Consider the following 18,870-nt stretch of genomic DNA (forward strand, 5'->3'; position numbering starts at 1 on the left):
CCAACTTTTCTTTGGGTGGATTTAAAAGGCAATCAGCACCTCACAACAGATGTTCAGCACCATGTAGGATTGGGCCCTATATAATTAATCCTAAATTCCTTCATACACCTTCTTGTCTAGAAACTTAATCCGGGAAGGTGCTAAGTGCCTCCTATGAGGTGTGTTGGCCCTTCAATGGCCCTTGGGCCCCACATGAATAGCTACATAATTAAACCCAGATTATGTGTGTATAATGGGGATAATAATTCTCTTCTCCTCTCCGTTTAGATTGCAAACTCTTCAACGCAGGGACTGTCTCATGTATGTACAGTGCCTAGCTGTGACAGCCTGTACCCCTATGTTCACCTCTTTTACAAGACTATGATACATTTTGTACAAAGTATGCCTTGTGAGGTATGGTTTGAAAACTCATAATTTGCTGACCATTATTGCCCTGGAAAATATGTGTGGCAACATTATATGTAAATTTATAAGATTCTATGCTATGAGAGTAGGGGATTACTGTATGCCAGGAAGGAGACTGTTCTAGGTTTGATTTTGACAAATAGGAAGGACTGGTTGAGAATTTTAAAGTGGAAGGCATCTTAGGTGAAAGTGATCATGAAATGATAGAGTTCATGATTCTAAGGAATGGTAGGAGGGAAAACAGTGCAATAAAGATAATGGATTTCAAGAAGGCAGACTTCAGCAAATTCAGGGAGTTGGTAGGTAAGGTCCAATGGGAAGCAAGTCTAAGGAGAAAAACTGTTTAAGAGAGTTGGCAGTTTTTCAAAAAGACATTATTAAGGGCACAAGAGCAAACTACCCCACTGTATAGGAAAGATAGGAGGCATGGCAAGAGACCACCCTGGCTTAACCAGATCTTCGATGATCTGAAACTCAAAAAAGAGTCCTACAAAAAGTGGAACGTAAGTCAAATTACAAAGGATGAATATAAACAAACACAAATATGTAGGGACAAAATTAGAAAGAAGGCCAAGGCATAAAACCTGATTAAACTAGCTAGAGATATAAAGGGTAACAAGAAAACATTCTACAAATACATTAGAAGCAAAAGGAAGACCAAGGACAAGGTAGGCCCATTACTCAAACAATAATAGAAAATGTGGAAATGGCAGATGTGCTAAATTACTTTTTTGTTTCAGTTTTCATCAAAAAGGTTAGTAGCGATTGGATGTTTAACACAGTGAAAATGAGGTAGGGATCAGAGTCTAAAATAGGGAAAGAACACGTTAAAAATTACTTAGACAAGTTAGATGTCTCCAAGTCACCAGAGCCTAATGAAATACATCTTAGAATACTCAAGGAGCTGACTGAGGAGATATCTGAGCCATTAACTATTATCTTCGAAAAGTCATGGAAGACAGGAGAGATTCAAGAGGACTGGGGAAAGGGCAAATATAGTGCCAATCTATTAAAAGGGAAATAAGGACAACCTGGGGAATTACAGACCAATCAGATTAACTTCTGTACTCAGAAAGACAATGAAGCAAATAATTAAGCAGTAAATTTGCTAACACCTAGAAGATAATAAGGTGCTATAACAGCCAGCATGGATTTGTCAAGAACAAATCATGTCAAACCAACCTGATAGCCCTCTTTGACAGGGTAACAAGCCTTGTAGATGTGGAGAAGCGGTAGATGTGATATAGCTTGACTTTAGTAAGGCTTTTGATACTGTCTTGCATGTCCTTCTTATAAACAAACTAGGGAAATACAACCTAGATGTCAAGTATCAGAGGGGTAGCCGTGTTAGTCTGGATCTGTAAAAGCAGCAAAGAGTCCTGTTGCCACTTGCATCCGACAAAGTGGGTATTCACCCACAAAAGCTCATGCTCCAAAACTTCTGTTAGTCTATAAGGTGCCACAGGACTCTTTGCTGCTTTTACACAACCTAGATGGAGCTATTATAAGGGTGCATAGCTGATTGGAAAACAGTTCCCAGGGAGTAGTTATCAGTGGTTGACAGTCATGCTGGAAGGGCATCACAAGAGGGGTCCTGCAGGGATCAGTTCTGGGTCCATTCTGCTCAATATCTTCATCAATGATTTAGATAATGGCATAGAGAGTACACTTATAAAGTCTGCGGATGATACCAAGCTGGGAGGAGTTGCAAATCCTTTGGAGGATAGGATTAAAATTCAAAATGATCTGGACAAACTGGAGAAATGGTCTGAAGTAAATAGGATGAAATTCCATAAGGACAAATGCAAAGTACTCCACTTAGGAAGGAACAATTAGTTGCAAACATACGAAATGGGAAATGACTGACTAAGAAGGAGTACTGCGGAAAGGGATCTGGGGTTCATAGGACCACAAGCTACATGAGTCAACAGTGTAACACTGTTGCAAATAACCCAAACATCAGGAGTGTTATAAGCAAGATACAAGAAGTAATTCTTCCACTCTACTCCATGCTGATTAGGTCTAACTGAAGTATTGTGTCCAGTTCTGTGCCCCACATTTCAGGAAAGATGTGGACAAATTAGAGAAAGTCCTGAGCAGAACAACAAAAATTATTAAAGGTCTAGAAAATATGACCTATGAGGAAAGATTGAAAAATCTGGGTTTGTTTACTCTGGAGAAGAGAAGACTGAGAGGGGACAGGATAACAGTTTTCAAATACATAAAAGGTTGTTACAAGGAGGAGGTAGGTAAATTGTTCTTGTTAACCTCTGAGGATAGGACAAGAAGCAATGGGCTTAAATTGCAGCAAGGGAGGTTTAGGTTGGATGTGAGGGAAAACTTTCTGTCAGGGTAGTTAAGCACTGGAATAAATTGTCAAGGGACGTTGTGGAATCTTCATAATTGGAGATTTTTAAGAGCAGGTTAGACAAACACCTGTCAGGGATGATCTAGATAATACTTAGTCCTGCCATGAGTTCAGGGGACTAGATTAGATGACCTCTCGAGGTCCCTTCCAGTCCTATTATTCTATTACATTACTGAGACATGTTCCAAGTTTAGAAAAGCAGCCACAAACCAGTTTCTCAGAGACAAAGGCAAACTGATGCCTCAGCCAAGTGTCAACAAAATCAAATGAGCTATCACCTGGTTAAATGACCATTCTTTGGCAGGAAAGAGAGTGTGAGCAAGAAATCTACATTTTCACAAAGAACAGCTTGAGGTTCCCATCCAGGTGGACTTGGTGCCTCCTGAACTCAGCTGGAAATGATTCTCAAAAGAGAACTATACAAAAGCAGAACAGATACCCCAAAACATCCTTCCCTTTCTCTCTATCCACAGCAGCCACAACACCTGAAGAAAAGAGACAGCTTTGAACTGAGGAGGGATCCTGTCTGAAAGAGATTCAGACAGTAAGATTGCTGAATCGTGGTCAGAGAGGTTTTTTTAATTCACTTAACTTGTTAAGTGAAGTATTAGTTGTCTTTTACTTTTATATTTTCTTGTAACCAATTCTTTTATGCCTCATTACTTGTAATTGCTTAAAATCTATCTTTCTGTAATTAATGAATTTGTTTTACCTAAACCAGTGTGTTTGGACTGAAATGTTTAGGAAACTTCATTTGAAATAATAGGATTTGTGAGTATCATTTTCTATTAATAAAATGACAGACTTTATATGAGCTTGTACTGTCCAGAAAGAGAGAGCTGGGCAGGACAAGACACATATTTTGGGGGGCACGTCCAGGAGTGGGAATTTGCTGGCGGTGCCCTGCAGTGTAATTCAGGAGTGGCTGGCCATAGCACTCATACAGTATAGCTGGGAGTGATTTACATGCTGGAGGCCGTGTGTGAGCAGACCAGGAGTGGATGCTGTCGCAGTGAAGCAGTGTAAAAGATACCCCATGTTGGAGAACTGGGGTGACACAGCTGTTCAATAGTCCAGATTCTACCCCAGTTAATGTCACACTAGCATCTGAGCTCCTGATCTTGGCTGGCACCTCAAGGTACTACCCTAATGCAAATAATACCAAACAGTATGGCATTTATGAAAGGAGGAGGAGGGCCAGTTGTTTGTGTTTATTATGAACTCATACTTGAACCATGTGCAACAAAACTGGCAGCTGTGGTTTCACAGAGCCTTATGGAAAGAGCATGGGTAGGTGGTACCAGCAGTAAGTGCTTCCTGCTGAAATGCACGGGCTCCCTCCCAAAATGCACGGGCTCCCTCCCAATCTCATTATTGTTAACAGTGGAATAGTCTTATCAGTTACCTCCAGGCCCTTTGGAGGGAGGGATGGTCAGAAACCTCTTTGTCTGTTTTTTTCCCCTCCCCCAGTGATACAATTCCTACTGAGAGAAGTATTTTAATGGTTGAAAAGTTAGGGATTGTCTTTCAAACTGGAAAAATATTATTAGCCCCCATATCGTCCTCTGCGTCTGTAGAAACGCTAGATTGTCACTTTTAAACTACTGTAGGAATGTGGTCAGCAGGATGCAACTTTGATCCACTCTCCTCTAGAATAAAAAGACACAAGACCCAGTTCGTCTCTGGTGCAAGCAAGTACAGCTCCACTGAAGTAATGGGCAACCTGCTCATTCACTCTGAAAGTGGTAGTCTGGGAAGAATGAAAGCAAGATAGAAGAGGTGTCAGAACCACAGCGGATAAGCCCACGCTGAAAGGAGAATCCTGGATCCCCTTGACAGTTTCATTTTCCATAGAACTTAAGGAAATAATGAGAGGGAGGGTGTCACCAGGTCCTAGTGGAGATCCAGCTGTGGTTACTCAATTAGAGTGAACTGCAAAGAATGGGGCAGACAATCCCCATAAAGCTGGTGGATATACCAATACTTAGATTTACTAAGCCAGCATAAAACAGCTTCTTTATTACCTTACTGGTTACTCAGAAGCCCACACAACACAGTTCCCTTAAAGTGATCCAGCCTCAAGCCTCCATCCAGGTACCCACATTAAATATGATGAAAATTTCTGTAAATCTTATTTCATCATATAAAAGAAAAGCTTCTACCGATCCCAAAGGATCAGACACATTACTTCCCAGGTTAATGAATATTCCAGATCTTACCCAAATACACACTACAGCCAATTCTTATTAACTAAACTAAAATTTATTTAAAAACAACAGAGAGAGAGAGAGAGAGTATGGTTAAAAGATCACTGTACATACAGATGCGAGTTCAGTTCAATGAGGTTCAGATTCATAGCACAGATGGCGAGCTTTGTAGTTGCAAAGAGTTCTTTCAGAAATAGTTCATAAGTTATAGTCCAGTGGTTCTCAAACTTTTGTACTGGTGACCCTTGTCACATGGCAAGTCTCTGAGTGCGACCCCCCCCTTATCAATTAAAAACACTTTTTTATATATTTAACACTATTATAAATGCTGGAGGCAAAGCGGGGTTTGAAGTGGAGGCTGACAACTCTTGACCACCCATTTAATAACCTGGCAACCCCTGAGGGGTCCCGACCCTCAGTTTGAGAACCCCTGTTATAGTCCAATGTCCAAATATCATATTCAGGGCGTACCTGCATAACTGGGACTTCAGTCTTGTGACTCAAACTTCCCCTGATGAAGCCTAAGCAGATCTGAGATGACAGAATCAGGACCCAAGGATTTTTTATACAATTTCATGTCTTTCGACAAGTTGGAGTTCAAAAGGTAATTAGCATGACTTTGAAGGAGGACCATCACTGCTACTTAGTGTGATAGACCCAGGCCAGTTGGGAACAGCAGAGTAGTAGAAGGGAGATATACTGGCCACTGGATAAGCAGTTTTCTGTTCCCTGAGTGACCAGAGCAGGGGCTGCTCCAGGCTAATGAGAACACCTGACTCCAATTAATCTGCTAAGAGTCAGGTGAGGCTGTTAAGCACCTGACTCTAATTAAGGTGCCTCAGATGCTATAAAAGGGCTCACTCCAGTCAGGCCAAAGGGAGCCAGGGGGGAGGAAGTATGTGTAAAGAACTGGGAGCAAGAGGTGTGCAAGAAGCTGAGAGTGAATAGGCGTACTGCTGGAGGACTGAGACGTACAAGTGTTATCAGATATCAGGAGGAAGGTCCGGTGGTGAGGACAAAGAAGGTGTTGGGAGGAGGCCATGAGGAAGTAGCCCAGGGAGTTGTAGCTGTTGTGCAACTGTACCAGGAGGCACTCTAGACAGCTGCAGTCCACAGGGCCCTGGGCTGGAACCCGGAGTAGAGGGTGGGCCTGGGTTCCCCCCAAACCTCCCAACTCCTGATCAAACACAGGAGGAGTTGACCTGGACTGTGGCTTCTACCAGAGGGGAAGGTCTCTGGGCTGTTTCCTGACCCATAGGGTGAATCTGTGAGGCGAGCAAATCCGTTAATAAGTGCAAGACCCACCAAGGTAGAGGAGGAACTTTGTCACATTAGCTATAGAATTAACATAAGGAAATTTGCTTGTTCTTCCACCATTCACAATACATTTCAAAGAGAGATGAATACCAAGATATCCCCCGTTTACAATTCATTTAAATGCTAGGATTTTTTTACCACCTCTGAATTATCGGAATACAGCATAGACAGGGACTGTTGATTACATAGTCGACCCTACTCATACATGTTTAAATACACAAACACAAACATTATCTCCCCACATGTCTTTTGAGGGTTCTTTATTTTGCAGGATGTTTAACCATTTCTGGCCATGCATCACAGAGGGCTTGCAGAACATTACTCACCTCATTCAAGTGAGATGCATATGTAAGGACTAGCCAATGTCTTCCTTTCCTGGCACAGAATTATTGATACTTGTCACTGACACTGGGGATTAAGCTTGGATTTGGTACTGAAATCCGTAGTACTGCAATCTCATGAACTGGTCTCATAAAATTTCAACCCAAAATAGCCTTAAGCTCATAAGATCCCCTGACCTCACAGGACTGCTGCCATTTTGAATGGGGTAAATCACAGTTTATCTTGTGCCAAAATCTCATGAGAATTGTTTTTTTGTGAGATTGCAGACACATCCAAACCATAATTGGAAGAGTCCTCTTCTACTTTTTGGCACCGATTAGAATGTGTACAGTGAAGCAGGTGGGGGAGGAGCAAGGGGAAAGCTTCAGGAAAACTATTTTCTTATTCTAAAGCTCCTTGTTCAGTCTTAGAAGAAAGTGATCCTTTCTCTGATTCTCTGCCATTCTCACATGACAACAGTGGCACTAAAATAAAACCACTGGGCAGAATTTGGACTCAAATTGAGCTTCAAAGGGGTTTGAATTTGAGGGTCTGGTTTTTGTCCATCTCTAATAAAAAGAGAATGTGAAAAACAACCACATGTAGATTTATCAAGCTTTCCTCTCTCTCTCTCTCTGAATGGTACCTGCTGGGTGTAGTCTTTGTAAGTCAGATGCCATACATAAAACATGTGCCGCTCAAGGCAGAGTACTTCATTTACTGCCATTCAAGTTAGCCAGGGCTGCAGCGCCAGCTCATCGAACAAGGCACAGGACAATAATGCTCGGGAAGCAGCTTCAGTTTCAGCAATTAATGTAGCTTGGGAGACACCTGTGCCTGAAGCACTTTTGTTACACTCCAAAAAGCTGCTGAGTGTGACTGAATGGTGGATGACACACAACGCTATATATTATGTATTTTACACAAAAGGAGTTTGAGCCAGGTCTCGGTGGTGAACACGGGGGTTTCCTTAAAAACACAGTATGGATTTTGATAGGACCAGGTTAATTACAAAGTGGTTTGTTTGCAAGCAGAGAAATTAGAGGCCTGATCTTGCCTTTCTTGGAGACTCCAAACTTCCATTGACTTCATCAGTATCTAGGTATGATTCTGTGTTTTTAAGGGGGGAAATGATTGGGGTTTTTTTTCCATTTAAAAAAAATAGCGCATCTATGCAAATGTAGGTCTTGGTTAGCTCACTGCAGTGATGTCCAGTGTCTACAGCACACTTGCACAGAACTGAATGGGTAGGGAACAACATCTCTGCAACACACAGGTAGTGTCCCAAGTTCTACTCTGTTTCTACAGGACAAATAAAATCATACATGCAGCACTTCAGAAACTGAAAGGTTTCTTTAAACAACAATCTCTTTGGGGAAGAGCGTTATCTCACCCTGCTCAACAGGGACTCCTCTGGCTGATGAAGGAAGTGCTACATAACCTCTTCAGCACCAAAGGCCCGGCTGCTTCTCAGGAGCCTGAAGTCTGCACCTAGTTTGTATACAAGCTTGCATAAATTTACAAAATATTTTAGTCAATGAAAAATGCAGACATTTATTTACCAAGCTCTGGAACCATGCAGAGCATTTTAGGAGAAAGGGAATCACTGGAAAGGCTGGCACTGCTTCTTTGAAGCTATCAAAATCTGCAGTCAGTTCCATCAGAAGCGCAAAATGCTGGAGGTTTCCATCAAAGGGAGCTTTGATTGTGCAAGGAATTCAGGATCAGCACCAACACCTAATACAGGGCCTGATCCAGTGTCCACTAGAGTCAATGGAAAGACTTCTCTCCACCACCTCATAGTGACTTCCAGGGGCTTTGGATGACAGAGGCATTAAATTGTTCCAGGTCTTATGTGTTCAGCCACTGCTGACACACAATGGCAAGAGCAAGAGAGAGAAGGTCATCTGCAATTCAAACAGATCACATATTTTGGGAGAAAAGGAAAAACTGCCACCTTTAGTAAAGGAAAACAAGCCTCCATGGTGCAGGCCCATGTGTGCAAGCTGACAGGAGGTAGGTTTCACTTTACTAAAATTATTTTTAACCAACTTGCCTGCACCTGTCAGGGAGAAACTAACAACTTGCTATAATCACAGGGTTCCAGAGGGCAGTTCCTCCAGGAGCGATCTCACACCCAGCTCTGGGGGAGTTAGAAAGTCTTAATAAATACTATGTAACCAAATTAAGCCTAGAATGCAAGATCAAAGGCTTTACCCATCATTCCGACCCATGGGAATGCGGAGTGCAGCTGTGCACATGAAAGGGTTACACCCAAACTGAAATACATATGCCAGCCAAGGTAGAAATTTTTGTTTCCAATCACAAAGATTTGTGCCTCCATCATCCATGTTAATACGTAGCAGTCTCTCCCTGATAACATCCTATTTTCTTCTACTCTCTTGCAACTCATTTAATTTTATACTGTGTCCGGAAGGTCGCTGTCTGTAGGATTGGTCCCAGGCAAAGCAAAACTGAAAAATATAATCCTTACTGTCTCTGGATGATAGGTCTGCCAGTCCAGACATGCTCCTGAAAAGATCTAATTCCTCTGATTCAGGGCCAGCTTCCCTGCTCACCTCTCATGCAAAGAATGTGATGGCTTTCCAGTTTCTCACATACCAAGGACCCAATTCACAAAATCTCAAGAGGTTTTCCTCAGAGTTTTCTTCACAAAGGAAATGTGTTTATAAGTAAAACAAGTTCACATTTCTCTCCTTCCCCAACGACAATTAACTCTTCATTATGCTCCCCAAGAACTGATCAAGTACAAAGGGATGGGGACACAGTTAGACATATATAAAAAGGTATCTCTGACTTAGACATGCAAGACCCGATCCTGTGAGGTGCTCAGCACCCTCCGCTGCTATTGGGAGCACTCAGTTCCTCACAGAATTGGACACACCAGAGGATAATGTTCATGAGATCTGAGGAGAAATGAAACAATAAACTGCCCTTTGAGGTTGCTAGTTAAATGCCAGAGGAAAGACAAGGCTTTGTTGATCACAGAAGCCATTTGCTAGGAGTAGACTCAAACACCACAACAGTTCTTCCTAGTATATGATATTGAAAAATAAGAGAGACGATATTGCACCACAGATTATTTTGCTTTCCTTGGGATGGTTTGGAAGTCTGCTGCTGTCTTATTAGACTTTCCAGTGATGTCAGTTTGGGGCATGGCTTTAGTGATTAATTGTTCAAGGGTGGGTTTAAAGGAGTATTTAATTGTTGCAGGGTGTGGCCAATATGGGAAAGTAGCATTATGACTGGATACACTCCAGAGCAGAGTCTGTTCTCAGTTACACCCTTGCACCTGATGAAGTCCCATATAATACTGGATAACTCTTACTAACGCTACAGACCAAGTTCCACTCTTAGTTATACCCAGGCAACCTGACTTTAGCTACACAGAACTGCTTAGGTAGCCATGATTATATGTCAAACAATGTATGTTGTCACTGACAGCTGTGTAATACATGTACATCTTAAATCTTAAAATGTGTGGCCACCAAGTTACTGCATCAGGCAGTGTTTGCAAAATAGGCAATTGCTGACTTCAATTACAGTTACACCCATGCAATCCCACTGATGAGGGGATCATGAAAGAATCTCTGAACTGGAACATCAAGGGGAGCGCAGCCTTTACTGATGTTAATCTCCTTCCTCCAACCACCTTTGCACTTTTCCCCTTGCTGTCCTTAATGCACGGACACAAAATCCCTGAACAGAGCCATAAAGTTGCTCGCTACCTTCTCCTCCTCCAAACTCCTCCTCAAAGCTCACTTCTGCCATCATGCCTACCAAACGCTGCCAATGGATAATGGCTAGAATTAAACTGGGCATAGAGCTAGTCTGTGCAAAAATATGCTAGTATGGCTGTCACCTTGTCTTCCCTCTTCCCCACTCCCATCCATTTGTTTGTTCCAGCCAGGGGTTGTCTCTTGTCCCTGACCAAGATTGTAAGTTCTTTGGAGGAGGGACTGGCTTTTTAATACTGGTTAATACAGCACCAAAGGACAATGGTCCCTGATTGTGTCCTCCATCATATACAGGGTTTACAGTTTGGTTCAATGGTTCTCAGCACCCCCACTATACAAATTGTTCCAGCGCCCCGTTTCAACATTTATTTTATGATGCAATATGCTGCTTCTGACTGCAGCTTGGAAGCGCCTAAAGCGCACGTGGTACAATCAGCATCTTTTACAGCGGTCATTGTTTTGCCAACGTTAACCTGATGCAATAACTTGAGGGCTACACAATTTAAGATTTAAGTCCAAAAGGCTGCTCTAACTTGCACCATCTACCTATGGTCCTAGATACACTTGAGCTAAGCGCCCACTGCTGACCAAAGCAAGGCACCAGAGTACAGGAACAACTACAGCTGCTCTGTGCCACTAATGGATCTCCCTATGTAGGGGGATCATCCCATGAGGTGTCTCTCTTTTTCACACATACTCCCCCACCCGCAACCAAAGTACAGAACCTAAGGAAGTTCTCACCCCTGCACAGAACTTTCTCCTGTTTTCTTCAAGATTTGATTCAAATATGAAGCACTTTAAGTCACCCAGCAGCTGCATAGCCTGTTTCACTACCTTTCAGTCTCTGAATTTGGAATACCTCAGGTCACTCAGTCAGCCCAAAGAGCCCCACCCCATATCCATTGTTCCACAGCGGTACTCTGTGCTCCCTAAGCTCTCCACAAAATGTACTCATTAATATTTTTCAAAACAAGTGAGGATCAGAGCAAAAAGCCCTTTAGCTGTAGCTAATCTCTGCCAAGCACAATGTACTTTCAGTGGTAAACAGTGCAACATGTAGATGGCTGTAGGGTATTTTAAAACAGCTGTGGTAAAAGAGTGGTCCCACACAAAGAACTACTGGTCACATAGCACTGGCTTCTCCTCCTTTCTAGCTGCTAAATGGTACTGGAAATACATTACTCTCATTATTATATCATTACTATCTATTTTTCCTTGTGTGTAACTGCTGTCATTACCACAGGGTGTTCTTGGATCATCAGTGGGAGGGAAGATGGTCCAGGAGCCAATCTGTCCATTAAGATGTGGTCCACATTCTAAAAAAGTTTGAAAACCTCCATGTTAATATCTGTGAAACCAGCCTGCTGAGTTCAATCCTCTCTGAATGATTTTTTAAGTGCAAAATCAATTGGTTGTAAAATGTGTATATTGCAATTGCAGGGCTGCGTTTGTTTTACTTTTGGGGGAGGTTATGGTTAAGTTCCCCCTTTACTTTACTATTTAGTGACTAAGCACTGAGATCACTATAGGGGATAGCAATGACAATCACAGGCACATCATAACAGAAAAGACTGTTAAAGATATGATATTTTTCATCTTCTACAGTCCTTTTTAATCTCATTGTCAGGCAACGTCCATTGAAGTCTGGAGAGAGAGAGAGAGAGAGAGAGAGAGCGCCCATAGTTACCTCTCCAGAACGGCCCCTTCTCCAAATCCAAGTAAAAATTGTTTTTAAAGGAGCCATGTAATTTTTTCTTCTGTTTACGTTAGTAACTGTGGCTGAGATTTTCATAGCGAACTAGGGATTTAGCCACACAACTCCCACTGAAATGGATTTCACTGAGAGCTGTGCAGTTACATCCCCTAATTGGCTCTGAAGATCTCAACCAGTATCTCCCCTGTACCCATGCTTTGGGCCTCATCCTGCTCTCAACTCCCATTACCCACACTGGGCGTTGAGAGTGCTGAGCACCTCACAGGATCAAGTGTTTGTTTATACTATACCCACACTGTGCCATGGTTTCACTCCACACTGTGGTGCTAGTGCTGCTGCACCAGAAGCAAGCCATTGCCCACACAGGGAGTGGCATCCCGAGCAAGCTGAAGCCACTCTGGAATTATTAAGTATGCCTCCTCCCTCCTTTCCCTTTACTTCACCTCCCACATAATTGGCGCTCAAGCCACTCTGAAGGATGTGGCCATGAGAAGGAGAAATAGGTAGGATGAACCAGAAAATGGGGGTGGGGGGTGAGCAAGCAGGTTCTCATTGCATAGGTGTAGATTGATGGAAAAGTAACTGAAACAAACAAGTACCACACACAAGTTACTGTGGCTCTGGGGGAATGGGACATTCTAGAGCAACAACATTCAGGCTTTTTACAGGCTCTTTCATCTAGTTTTCCCATCCCTTGCAATTGCCCCTTCACTAGAACCATAAGCATCATTGTGGCAGAGCAAGTTGTTTCTGGTATTAAAAATTATGGGAAACTAAGCCCGCGTCATGCTTTTTTATATAGAATCATAAAATACACTTTACATTTGCAAAGCTTGTTGTATCCCCCCCCAGTTCCCAAAGCACGGACAATCTAATATAGGGAGATATACTTATCTTGGAACTGGAAGGGACCCTGAAAGGTCATTGAGTCCAGCCCTCTGCATTCACTAGCAGAACCAAGCACTGATTTTGCCCCGGATCCCTAAGTGGCCTCCTCAAGGATTGAACTCACAACCCTGGGTTTAGCAGGCCAATGCTCAAACCACTGAGCTCTCCCTCCCCCCAGTCTACAGTCCTGAGCCTACTAACACATCTGCAAAGGAGTAACTTTATGCACAAGTAGCTTTATTAAACTCAAAGTTACTTACATGCATAAGTATTTGCAAGATGGGAACCCATACAGAGAACCACTAAGGATATTTCTACACTGCAGTTGGGAACGTGCTTCTCACCTCAGACAGACAGACACACACACACACACACACACTAGCTCTGCTCAAGATATCTTGCTAAAAATAGCAATGTAGCTGGCGGTGGCTCAGGCTAGCTGCCCGAGTGTGAACCCCGTGGGTCTTGGCAGGTTTGTCTTCAGGTGGCTAGCCTGAGCCGCCACCGACAATGGAGGGGGGGGGGGAAATCTTCCCATGAAGCGTCTCTTTTTCACACACACACTCCCCCACCCGCACCCCAACAATACTGCTAGTTTTAGTGCACTAGCTCAAGCGAAGCGAACATCTGTCTATCTACCTAGCTGGGAAGCACACTCCCAGCTGCAGTGTAGGCACACCCGAAAAGTGTAGCCACCGCCCGTGTTGAAGGAAGCAAGCAGCCACCTGGTGCGCCAGGCAACAGTAGGACTAGGGAGGGAAACGTTTGGTTGGGAGAAACCTTTACTCTTACCAAACACAGCAGGGGATCTATAATGCTGCACAGGATGTTGCTTTTGAAGGTCTCATCTAAGGCAGCCACCCCCAAGGATTGCATACAACTTGAGTTTTAACTACACTTCTTTTTTAAAAAAAATATTGTTTTCCATTTTTAAATTAAATATTTTGTTAAGGAGCAGAAAATAAGTGCTGCAAAGAACAGATAGTTGAATGCTTGAGGTAGGTGTCACCTGTAACAGTTAATTGATGCTCTCAAAATAAGCAACAAAAAAATAGTAGCTGCTCCATGGCTAGTGATTACCATCAGTACTATGTACTTGCTGAAGCATGTGGTATGGAGATCACTTATTACTTAATTGCAAAGAGAGCTACAGTTTGTACATCATGAATGTGGCCAGTCCTTGGACTGTCTTCTTTTGAATGAAGAAGAGAGAGTTACCTTTTCCGTAACTGGTGTTCTGCAAGATGTGTTGCTCATGTCCATTCCACAATAGATGTGCGTGCTCGCCACGTGCACCGGTGCCGGAAGTTCTTCCCCAGCAGCACCCATAGGGGAGTGCCCTAGCAAACCCTGGAGAGGTGCCTCCATGGTGCAGTATAAGGGGTGCTATGTGCTCCCACCACCCTCAGTTCCTTCTTGCCAGACAACTCCGACAGAGGGGAAGGAGGGCAGGATGTGGAACAGACATGAGCAACACATCTCGAAGAACTTATGGAAAAGTAACTGTCTTTTCTTCTTCAAGTGATTGCTCATGTGTATTCCACAGTAGGTGATTCCAAGCTATATCTGTTGGAGGTGGGAAGGATTCACAAACTCTTGGGATGGAGCACAGCCCTGATGAACCCGGTGTCTTCCCTGGTCTGGGAGACGATCGCATAATGCGAGGTGAACGTGTGAACTGAAGTCCACGTGGAAGCCGTACAAATGTCCTGCATGGGGACATGGGCCAAAAAGGCAGCCGAGGCCTGCGCCCTAGTCAAGTGCGCCTTCACAATTGATGGCGGAGGGATTCCCACCAGGTCATAATAGGTATGGATGCACAAAGTTGGAGAGCCGCTGAGTAGAGATCGGCCGACCTTTCATGCGCTCAGCCGAGGCGATGAACAGCTGCGAGGACTTTCTGAATGGCTTAGTCTGCTCCAGGTAAAAAGCCAGAGCCTGTCTCACATCCAGCGTGTGGAGGCAGTGCTCCTCACTGGACGTATGGGGTTTGGGGCAGAGGACCAGCAGAAAAATGTCCTGACCCATGTGACAGGCGAAAACCACCTCTGGGAGGAACGAAGGGTGTGGGCAGAGGTGGACCTTATCTTCATGAAAGACGATGTATGGGGGTTCGGAGGTCAGGGCCCTGAGTTCCGAGACCCGCCTAGCCGACGTGATTGCAACTAGGAAGGCTACCTTCCACAAGAGGTGCGACATGGCTAGCAGCTCAAACAGGGGCCCCATGAGACGGGCCAACACCAGGTTTAGGTCCCACAGCGGGACAGGGGGCCTACATATGGGAAGAGGCAATCCAACCCCTTAAGGAATCAGCCAGTCATAGCATGGGAGAATACCGTGTGGCCCTGCACCAGCGGATAGAAGGCAGATATGGCCGCCAGGTGCACCTTGACTGACGAGGGCACCAGGCCCTGGGCTCTAAAGTGAAGGAGGTAGTCCAGAATCAGCTAGATCGGGGCGGCCACCAGGGAAACACCCCGCTCGTCCACCCATCTGGAAAACTGAGACCACTTTGCCAAGTAGGCTCGGCATGTGGAGGGCCACCTGCTTTCTAAGAGGACGCACTGAATCCCTTCTGAGCAAATCCTTTCCTCCCTACCTAACCATTGAGCAGCCACGCCGTGAGGTGGAGTGCTGCTAGGTTGGGGTGGAAGAGGCGGCCCTGGTCCTGGGAGAGCAGGTCCGGGCGGGATGATAACGGCCATGGTGGGGCGACCGCCAGGCCCGTGAGAGTCCCGTAACAATGTTGCCTGGGCCATACCGGGGCAATCAGAAGGACCTGGGCCTTGTCTGTCTTTAGCTTTTCCAGGACCTTGCCAATCAGTGGGAACAGGGGAAAGGCATAGAGAAACTGGCCTGACCAGGACAGGAAGGCGGCATTAAACAGAGCCCCCCCGGAGCAGAACCGGGGACAGCGACAGTTTGCTGAGTCGTGAACAGGTTCATCTGGGGAGTTCCCCACGCTTGGAAAAGTCTGTGCACCACCTCTTGGTGGAGAGACCACTCATACTGAGAGGAGAAGTCTTTGCTCAAGCGATCCGCCCGTGCGTTCCAGGCGCCCAGCAGATGGAAGGCCTGTGGGCAGATGTCATGGGCTATACAACAGTCCCACAGCCTGAGGGCTTCGCGGCAGAGGACAGAGGATCGGGCCCCGCCTTGCCTATTGATGTAGAACATTGAGGCCATGTTGTCCGTGAGGACCCTGACCACCCTGACCTCAAGGTGCGAGCAGAAGGCCATGCATGCCAGCTGTACTGCCCTGAGCTCCTTGACCTTTATGTGGAGGGTCAGATCCTGAGCCGACCACAGACCTTGGAGGGTCTGAACATTCCCCACATGGGCCCCCCATCCCAGGTCCGACGCGTCGGATACCAGTTCCGGCGATGTGGCCCTGTCCCTGAATGGGACCCCTTGGAGCATGTTTCTCAGGGAGGACCACCACCACAGGAAGGTGATCACTGGTTCGGGCACCGTGAGGACTTTGTCCATCCTGTCTGGCCTGGGAGAACTCCGAGGCCAACCAGAGCTGGAGGGGCCTCATCTCAAGTCTCGCATGATGGACCACATACGTGCACGCCAACATGTGACCCAAGAGTTGGAGACATGCTCTGGCTGTTGTCACTGGAAACCTTGTGACCGTGTCGATGAGCCCCTTCAGGGTCTTGAACCTGTCTGGTGGGAGGGAGGCTCTGGCCGACGAGGCGTCCAGATCGCCCTGATAAACTCTATACATTGTACCAGGACTAACGTGGACTTGGTGTTGTTTACCAACAGGACCAAAGTGGAGCATGTGGACAGGAGGAGCGCCACGTGATCCCACACCTGCAACTGGGAGCTGCCCTTGACCAATCATTTGTTCAGATAGGGGAAGATCTGGACACCCCCACCCCGGCGCCTGAGGTAGGCCACTACCACTGACATACATTTCATTAATACCCTGGGGGCAGTGGACAGGCCAAACAGGAGGACCATAAATTGGTAGTGTTCCTGCCCCATCATGACACGGAGGAAGCATCTGTGCCCCTCAAATATATGAATGTGGAAGTACGCATCCTGCAGACCGAGGGCAGCGTACCAGCCCCCAGTATCCAGGGAGGAGATGATGGAGGCCAGGGATTCCATGCGGAACTTGAGCTTCACCATGCACTGGTTTGGGCCTTGCAGGTCCAAGATGAGCCTGAGCCCTCCTTTGGGATAAGGAAATAGCAGTAGTAGTACCCCTTGCTTTTGAACTCCCCTGGTACCACTTCCACCACTCCTAGTCCCAGGAGCCGCCCCACCTCCTGCTCGAGCAGACCCTCGTGCAAGGGGTCCCCCAGGAGGGATGGGCGCCGGGGGTGGTTGGGCGGGGTGGAAGTAAATTGGAGGGTGTAGCCCCAGGAGATGGTGTTGAGGACCCATTAGTCCGAGGTCAGCCGCGACCACTCCGGGAGGAAAGCACACAACCGATTGGAGAAGGGAAGCTTATTGACGGTGGATCCCTGAGGAGAACTGGCAGGGCGCCCCTGGGTGTCCTGTCAAAACCGCCTTTTCCCCACTTGCTTGCTCTTGGAGGACCCAGGCTGGGGGGCAGGCCGAGACTGCCTCTGTGGGAACCTCTTATAGTCCCGCGACTTTTTATAAGCGGTCTCGTATTTTGAATGAGTGGCCTGAGCGGGAGTCTGCTGCGCCTTAAACTTAGGTTTAGCTGGAGCCGGAACACAGAGACTCGGAGTCTGGAGCATTGTACGGGAATCTTTCAGGCCATGCAGTTTTGTATCAATTTGTTCCGCAAACAGAGCTTTACCATCAAACAAAAAGTCCTGCAGGGAGGTCTGCGCCTCGCTGGACAGCCCAGAGAGCAGGAGCCAAACGCCCTTCTCATGGACACCGCAGAAGCCATGGACTGCGCGGTTGTGTCTGCTGCATCCGAAGCTGCCTGCAGGGTTGCCCTGGCAGCCACTGTGCCCTCCTCTGCCAGCGCTTTGAACTCCTTCCTGTCGTGCTCCTGGAGGGAGTCCTCGAACTTGGTCAGGGAGTCCCACAGATTGAACTCAGGAGATCCCAGGTTTGCCACCCATAAGTGAAAGCTTGAGGATGAATAATTTTTTCTTCCAAATGAGTCCAGCCTCCTTGAATCTTTATTTTTTTGGGGTAGGGGCTGGTTGGCCCTACCATTCCCCATGGTTGACCAACTCGACCACCAGGGAGTTAGGAGCAAGGTGGGTGTATAAGTATTCATGCCCCTTGGCAGGTACAAAATACTTGCATTCTGCTGTCTTAGAGATGGGGGCCAATGAGGCTGAGGTTTGCCACAGGGCATTTGAAATTTTCGCCACTCCTTTGTGGAGAGGCAAGGCCACCCTGCCCAGTGTCGAGGAGGATAGTACATTAAACAGGGAGTCCAAGGGCTCCTCCATCTCCCCTGCCTGGAGGTGGAGGCTTGATGCCACCCTTTTTAAGAGTTCTTGGTGGGCCCTAAAGTCCTCCTGCAGGGGGGAGGGAGGAGGGGCCATAATCGCCTCATCTGATACTTTGTGTGTCCACTGGCACTGGAGGGTCCACCACCTGGTCGGTCTAAAGGCACGATGCCAAGGAGGTACGTCCCACCGACTCCTTCCTCGGAGGTCTGGAGAGGGAGACTGATGGTCCTTCTGAGGCTCCAGCCACTGAGCAAGCCCCCATCGGGGGCTGAGTCAGGGGCCACAGTGCCCACTGGTACCATTGGGCCAGCCATGGGGCCCAGTGCCACTGCACCACTGTGGCACCGGCAGAGCCGTTGTTCGGCCTGGCTGGCCTGGTCCATCGGTGGACGATTACGAAGGGAGGCCAGTTTGATATACGACCTGATGCTGTTCCTGGATAGGGAGGAGCAGTATCGTTGGGAGCGATGCCAACCACGGGACCCCGATC

Source organism: Mauremys mutica, chromosome 2 (genome assembly GCF_020497125.1).
Source record: "Mauremys mutica isolate MM-2020 ecotype Southern chromosome 2, ASM2049712v1, whole genome shotgun sequence".
Taxonomy (NCBI): domain Eukaryota; kingdom Metazoa; phylum Chordata; order Testudines; family Geoemydidae; genus Mauremys; species Mauremys mutica.